Below are 8,597 nucleotides of genomic sequence, written 5' to 3' on the forward strand. Positions count from 1 at the left end.
TCATCAGCAGAACAATAAAGAAGATATTTGCAGAAACCCCAGTGCTCTGTCATGCAAGTCAACCGATCCGCACACTTTAAGAGCTAAAGCATATATATCCAATACAACAGTAATCCCCCATAACTCCGTGTGACATATTGACGTCGTGTGAAGCAAATCAATCAGTTTTTGCAAGAAACTGAACGTTATTTACAACACTATTAGCGTGAATGCCAAAGCAGGAAGCGCGCTTTCCGTTCGAGGCGATCTCTTCCACTGGTGGCGTTTGGTGGCTGTTGGCTATGGATGTTGGTCTCTCTGCACCACCTATAGAGCGGGAGCGTGAAGCGCACTTCCTGCTTGGCAAAAGCTCTGCATTAACGCTGTAAAATATTTATATATATATATTCGAATCTCAAAACTGAAAATCGAATGTCAACCCACGGAACGAATATTCGAATATTCTGGTCCAGCAGCCCTACAAATATGGGGGAAAAAAAATTCTGAGAGAAACCGAGCGAAAAAACTACAACCACATGTAAACAGACCCTTTTCTGTTTCCAGGCGGCGGAGTGATATATCAGCGAGCAATGAGTCTTCCAAGCGATGAAATTTTACAAAATGCCAAATAAAACACGACAGAAACTGTATTTTGCTACACAACTTGTTTTTAATCATCAACGAGCAACACGGACCACTCGGTGAGTAGCACAATTTTGAAAATGAACGTTAAGTGTTGTTTTAATGACATGTTTGTGCATGGCCATTGACTTCCATTCTAAAGCAGTCAAGAGACGCTTCTAAACGAGTCAAAAACTCAAGACACGACCCATTGTCAAAATTTCTGTGTCCATCAGTGTAGTTCATCCAAAACAAACCAGAAATGAGACTCAAAGTGTTAAATACCGTAATTATCCTTTAAAGCTACAGTAACCTAATTCATCTCTCATAAAATCACTTTCTGCTCTTCACTAAGGAACTGTTTATACTTCATACGAATGTGTGTATATTTAATTCATACACTAAAGACGTAGTGTTTAATTTTAATTTCTTTTAAGAGACATAAATCTTTTTAAAGCAAGACCAAAAAGTTTTTTTACCTTAAAATAACGTTTCCAAAAAAGTTTCAGTCGTTCATCCACTCGAAACAGGGTGAACGGCACTTTCACATTCGCTTTGCAGCCCTCTAGGGGCTAAAACCGCACTAAAGAAGTTTCCAACCGTCGGGTCGCGGTCTTGTAGTTCGAGTGAAAACTACAAAAACTTGCTTTATGGCAAGTTACAATCCAATCAGAGCCAGCTTTGCTGCAGTAGGCTAAATTATTCACGACAGTGGTAATGGACAATTCCACTTCCAACCTGTAGGGGGAGCAAAGAGCAAAAACTCTTTAGTGTTGCTTTAAAGCAGGGGTTCCCAAACTTTTTTTCCTGCGCACCCCCTTCTATGACCCAACCGGGTTGGCGCACCCCCAATCCCCACTTCAAAAAAAAAAACCTCTAAAAAGATTTGTTTTTAAAGACTCATGTTTAATCATGCCAAATAACCAGGGGCCGGTTGCAACAGCCGGACGTTAAGAAGTTGGGTGTAAGTCCTACATCTAGCTTAGCTACGTCTGACATTGTGAAAATATTTACGCGTGTTGCACCATCTGAAACTATGACCAGACGCAGCTACGCTCAGCGTAGATTAATGCGCGCCTCCGTGTATGCGTTTAACCACTGTGATATTTAGATGCCATTCGAGTTTACTATGGTAAAAAACTTACACTTACTGCCGTCAGCTAATACAGTGGTTCCCAAATCCAGTCCTCGGGACCCCCCTCCCAGCATGTTTTAGATGTCTCCTTATATGAAACACCTGATTCCACTCATCAGGCTAGGTTGGAAGGATCCTGATGAGTGGAATCAGGTGTTTCATATAAGGAGACATCTAAAACATGCTGGGAGGGGGGTCCCGAGGACGGGATTTGGGAACCACTGAGCTAATAGATGATATATGAGAGTTTCCTCATGTTTACCAGTGCGCTCTCCTTCTAGATGCAGGCGTAACGTGCAGACCCATCATTCACGAAAGCCTTTACTGTTCGCACAAAAGGTGTATAATAGTTTGCAGATTCATTATAAGTTTCAAACAAAATTAAATGAAAGCCTTTAATTAGTTCCCTACAGTGTCTTTTTAAGTATGTATGTATTTTATTATATAATTCATTGGCGGTCTCTTTACCATGCATGAAAACACATTCCTCGCGTATCCTGTGCATTAGACATGCCCATGTCTCGTCACATTTCATTGTTTCTATTTGTGCCATAAAAAGTCTCTCTCTCTTGGTCCCTCTCCTCCTTTGTGACTAACAACTTTATCATAAGACGTCCCACACTTGACAGTTTCCCTGATTTCAGCCAGTTAAGCATATTTATAATATATATATATATATATATATATATATATATATATATATATATATATATATATGGAATGAATGAAACGAGTTGGCACGCATATAGCGGCTGCAGTGCATAACAGAAGAGCAGTGCGTAGAAAAAGACAGCAGCTGTCTTCTACGTTTCTATCAAAAACTAATTAAGTATAGTTTTTTATTTAAAATAAAAGCGATTACAAAGGAAATGTTAACTGTTCATTTTTTTATTTATTTATTGTATGGAAAAATCCCACTTAAAGAAACAGACCGCCATTACATTTTTCCTCTCGCGCACCCCGTGGTGGCAGCTCGCGTACCCCTGGGGGTGCGCGCACCACACTTTGGGAATCCCTGCTTTAAAGAGATATTAAATATCTATTTGCAGAAGAAATATTTGTTGTGCTAATTTATTTGATTGTTTATTAAAATAATAATATACCTAATTACAGCAAGTAATATAACAAAAGCAACATTTGTGGCATTACTTTATCTATAAAAAAAATTTTAACAGTTACAGTCATCAAAGAGATTGCATATCAGCTTGAAAAAAAAACGGTATTGGAATCGGTATCGGCCGATCACAAAGATAACAAATCGGTAATTGGTATCTGCTGCAAAAATCCTGATCGGTGCATCCCTAAGTTTAACGTTGTCAACTATAATAACTTTCCTTACGATTGGCTTGTGAATAGTAAAGCGGTTTTAAATGGGACATTTCACAAGACCTTTTTGAGATAGGGTTGTGACGTTAGATAGGCCTGGGGCAGTAACCGGATTACCGCCATACCGCGGTTACGTGACCCATGCCGCGGGTCTGAGCTCCTCACCTTCATAACCGTAAAAAAAAAACACTTGAAACATTGGTCTGCACTTGTGTGTATATGTGGGGATGTTATACACGCAGCTTGTTTACAACCGCAACTTGTTAACTGAACATTAACTGATATGATTTTAATAATAAATTGTCATTGAGTAGAAATACAGGTGACGTTGTCTGTCACTCGTTAAAAGTAATACAAACATTTTATCTAATTTGAACGTGCAAACAACCGCAACAGATCAACAACAGAATCAGGTTTCATACATTATCAAATTTTCACGCAACATAAAGAGCACGCGATCAGTCCGAGGATTAATATCCAAAGAGGTTAGATCTCAACTCTCCAAATCCTCGGTTCGGTTACATTTTCGATTCTAATGTCACTGTTCAATTCTCGATTTTTACTTTTTTTTGAAAGACAAAAAATGCTATTCCATTATTATTTATTATTATAGTTTCACATTAACATGGACATTTCGTGCTTTTCCTCGCATGAGGGTTTGTTGGCTTCTTGCACGCTGGACCGATGTTTTTAAAGGCACCTCTGAGAGGTTTTTCCCCTGGTTGGCAAGCCGACCAGACGTGACATGGGGGCGTGGCATCATCGACAATCCCATTTTTTAATTCGAAGTTCGAGGTTGTGCCTTAATTTCGATCAATTTCGATTTAAATTCGAAATCGTGACACCCTTATTGACGATACTATCGGTATCGATGATGCTGCCTTTATCGTCAATACTATTGTTTATCAACGATAATCAGATATATGGCCGATAGCGAGCTTTCATGATGATAGTTGCCGATAGTTATTATTTTTATCATTATAGTTTCACATTAACATGCGCATTGCGTGCTTTTCCTCGCATGAGAGGGTTGTGGGATTCACCGCCTATTCCATGTCAGTTTTTGGCAGTTCCCAACGATTATCTGTGCTGCCTCCACAAGTCGCTAACCTGAAACTTCTGAGGCAATTTACAGTACTGTTAACTGACAAAAATCACACTTTTCATGCAGTGGTGAGATAGTTTTAACGTGCACGGATTTCATCTCGCACCTGGACTTGTAATGCGTCCATCTTGGACTCTTGCTCGGACCTGAAGGTGCGCTGTATGGACTCCTTCTTGCACCTGAACTTGTAATGCACATGACTCTGACTCTTCCTTGCACAAAAGCTTGTAATATGCGTGGCTCTACCATTTCCTTGGACTAGAGAGCTTGTTAGGCGCACAGGGGTTTAAAACCAGTGAGTGTGTTGTTTCCACTCCCTGCCATGCAAGATATTTCAGAGGACCTAATGATGTGCCCGGATTAATCAGTTTTAAGAAGGTTGCGGTCATGACAGTGTTGCCCTTTTTGTCCATCAGTCAAGTGGCTTGTCATAAATGAGTGAAAAATTAACATATATATAAATGAGTAAACTATTGCCCCGCACCTCGATACTACTGTGTATCGACGATCTCACAATGGGGCTTATCGCACAACACTTTCCCATGAAAAATATGTAAAATATCATATAGATCATTTATTATAACATAATTTGCCACTTTGTAGGTGTGAGCAAAAATGTGCCATTTTTTGGTGTGTCCTTTAACATGCAAACACTGATCGCTATGATGGTGGTTTGTTGAAATTGAAATTCAATTGCGCTCTCAATTATTTTCTCTCTCTCGCACTAAATGACAGTATTGTGGTTGGATAGTGCAGATTAATGGGCGGTATTATTATAATAAGATCCCCTTCTGACATCACAAAGTGAGCCAAATTTCAATTACCTATTTTTTCACATGCTTGCAGAGAATGGTTTACCGAAACTAAGTTACTGGGTTGATCTTTTCACATTTTCTAGGTTGATAGAAGCACTAGAGACCCAATTATAGCACTTAAACATGGAAAAAGTCCCCTTTAAATGCCATCGTTTTTTTCATTCCCTCGTTATTTGTTGAAGAAACCCAAAACGATGTGCTTGCGCCATATAAGCCACATACACTGTAAACAGCTTATTTGATTATAATGGGAGATATCAAATTTCATTCCTTCGTTCTTGTCTCGTGTTTTGTGTTTATATTAATTGATCATTTTACTGCCGAGGCCACACTGGAATACTTGCTGCTTGTGATAAATTAAAACGTTACTTTGTGAGTTGCTACAAATTACTCTTGAGAGCTGATCACAGAATAGTAATGTAATGAAACTGAGGGGGCCGTTGATTTATTTTATTCCTAGATAGATATCTTGGGGGGCTGTAGGATTTAAAAACACACCGGTGAAAGATTTAACCCAGGACAAATGTTCTGAATCATTGCACTTCTGACTGGTAACTGGTTCAGTGTGACCTTTTTAATCACAAATAAACGTTTGGCAAACAGCTTGGTGAACAGATGAATTGTATTAAGCAACAGGTGAGGCTCAGAAGATCAATGAATGCAACCTGTTTCTAGGGACAGCACAAAACTATACAAATCACAGTGCAAAGATCAGAGATGCAACAAATGTTATTTTCATTAACGTCTTTCTTTTGTATAAAATAAGTACAAAAATTATTACATTTTGGTTTGTCTAAATTTATATTAAAAAAAACATAAACAAATAACGTGAGACTACACCGAACAAATTAGTGCATTTCTCAAAGGATTACTGGATATTGTTTCAAAAAAGTTGTTTTCTCTGCTACTTTCTTTCCTAAGCACTGTCCTCATTTAAGCTTACTTTCCAGGTTGTTCACAAAGAGACTATTAAAGTCCATTTAAATATCCTTTTGGGGATCTAGAGAGGCTATTAGGGTGATTTTATGGACAAACAATATACTTCAAGTCATTACACAAGCTCCTTATGACCAAATATATATTTGCATCATCATAAAACCTATTGTTTCTTAAAAAGTTTCAAACTTTACTCATTAAAAAAATGGCCTCCATCAGGATTTTTGCTGTGCTGTTATGTGCTAAAGTGTTGTAATTAGAATAGGCATGCATTTGTCCCTAAATTATTTGCTTCTTTTCAGCCCAAGTCAGAGACACTCATTAGGATAACAAATAGCAGCTTTGGAAAAAGGTCTCAGGATGCCGAATTATTCCAATTCCTACATGAGCACACGGCTAATAAGTCTCATCATGGCTGCTCCCTGTCTTCAACATTTTTTTTTTAAACAACACTTTACCATCTTTTGCCTGTACGGGCAGATGTTATGTTTGTTTGTTGATATATAACATACACTGTATCGTTTTTGAATAAACAGAGGTACTTGCACATATATAATGCAGGTAATTTCAAAAACATTACACTTGTGCAATGTGACTTACAGCGTATGTTGTCTGTGGCTATAACTGTGTCGATGAATGACTTCATTTCAAAACTTCAATATTATTAGAGGCCCACAGATTTTGTTATACCACAAGCGTGCAGTAAAATGAGCCATATGTCACATTCAATCCCAGATTCTCCTCACATGCAGAATTTGTGCGTGTGGATGACCGTCCTTGGCTGAATTTTTATCGTGGATTCATGTTGAATCGGCGACTGTGAGATAAAAGGACACTGGCCACATCCATGAAGCATGAAAGGGACGTTTCTTGACTTCTCTTGACTTACGGTGATAGCACGGGCATCTCATATTGCATGCATACTCGAGATGAATAATTCATGTGAAATTAAAAACCGAAAGTTCACATTAAAAATGCAAAACCATATTACAAGTAGCATTTCTGGAGGAAGTGGTTAGGTTCATGAGAGTATGATATCGGTTAAATCACAGTGCATGGTTAAGTACCAGCTCATATGAGAAAAAAATCAAGGATTGGACAAGGAACTAGTTTCCTTTTTTATCACTTCTTACATTATAGCATTTGTTACATACTTATAACAATGCAATTACATAAGCATTAGAATAAAAAACAATCTATATATAATTAATTTATTATTACTAGGCTACCTTTAGGAAAAAATAATAATAGTTTAATTATAGTAAAAGTATATCAATATTTTTTTTAATGTGACTGATTACCAGGTTAAAGTCTCATCATGATCATTATCTAAGCTTGATTTTTTTTAAATAATTGATTTCACTTTAATTTCTATCTTTCTAAGTTAAATTAATATATATATATATCAAGGTTATATTATCACACAATGTTTTTTTTACGTTATGTAGGGTGATTTATGTAAAAAACAGCAAATCACAAAAATAACTTTATTTTGGTTTTCACATACTGTGTCACTTTTGCATTATTAGTATATTTGTGCTACATAGCATGGTTGACTTGTGCTCACTATGGTTTTACTACAAATACTATAGTAACTGTAGCAAACCATGCTTAGCATAATACAACAATTCATTAAGTACAATAAATAATAATAATTACTTATTATAGCTATTAAATAAGCACCTTACGCCGTAGTACATGCAATTAAGTGTAACATGCATACTGTAATGTACAGTATACTTTATTTTGGCTTCAGGGTCTTTCCTGCACCCCATCAGAGCACCTGTGCATTTCTGCAGGAGATGCGCAGATACCTAAACTTCACACTGCAGAAAACCAAACCCCAGAGCTCCTTACATCCACATCCCTCAAATGACAGCGGGTCAAAGCCCATATATCCCACAATACACCGCACAACAACAGCACGAGCTCGTTAATGAACTAATACTTGCCCGCTGATAGAAGCACGCGCCTATTGATTCGTTAAATGAACGACATAACGCGAATGCACCTGAGACGCGTGCAAGGAGAAACAAAAAGCTAATGTAATAAATAATGTATACAACAAATAAATGTATACTTTACCCCAAAACGCGTCTTTTTTCCTCTCAGTGTGTGTGTATTTCTTCAGTCTGTGCTCCACACGAGGCGGATGAGAGGTGCTGACATCGCAGTCACTGGGATTTCGGGAAAACCATTTTGTCCAAGTCCGTGAGTCCAGAGAGAGGGAGAGAAGAGGGAAAGCGCAGTATTAAGGTGGGTTTCGCCCTTTCTCTTTTGGTTTTTCACCCCCAAATATATTCCAGTCCTCGTAATGTGTGCGCAAAACACAATCCTTCTCCTATGCCGACCTCACCTCGTTGCATTCACTGCCACACAGAGAAAGAGAGAGACGTTGTTTGTGGCCAGATTTACATTCAGCGTGTCAAACCACCGCTGAATGAGAGAGAGAGAGAGAGAGAGAGAGAGAGAGAGAGAGAGAGAGAGAGAGAGAGAGAGAGAGAGAGAGAGAGAGAGAGAGAGAGAGAGAGAGAGAGAGAGAGAGAGAGAGAGAATAAAGATGCACACTTTATGAACAATAGCGCCACCATCCGAACCAATTATAAACAAGAACACGAAAACTACTGTGTGAGTTTCCATATGCAGTGCATCAAAATAATTTTTTACCATTTAGAAATCA

At 38.1% G+C, this 8,597-nt stretch overlaps 1 protein-coding gene across 1 annotated transcript in view; it reads right to left on the reverse strand.

Annotated features, from left to right (window-relative positions):
- cntn3a.2 (contactin 3a, tandem duplicate 2) overlaps positions 1 to 8,339 on the reverse strand; it is a 134,710-nt gene extending 126,371 nt beyond the window's left edge. Inside the window, exon 1 of the mRNA XM_065286248.2 lies at positions 8,003 to 8,339. The gene's annotated coding sequence lies outside the window, so the exon portion shown is untranslated. The remainder of the gene's footprint in view (positions 1 to 8,002) is intronic.
- Positions 8,340 to 8,597: the final 258 nt, after the last annotated feature.

This window comes from Paramisgurnus dabryanus, chromosome 21 (assembly GCF_030506205.2).
Source record: "Paramisgurnus dabryanus chromosome 21, PD_genome_1.1, whole genome shotgun sequence".
Classification (NCBI taxonomy): Eukaryota; Metazoa; Chordata; class Actinopteri; order Cypriniformes; family Cobitidae; genus Paramisgurnus; species Paramisgurnus dabryanus.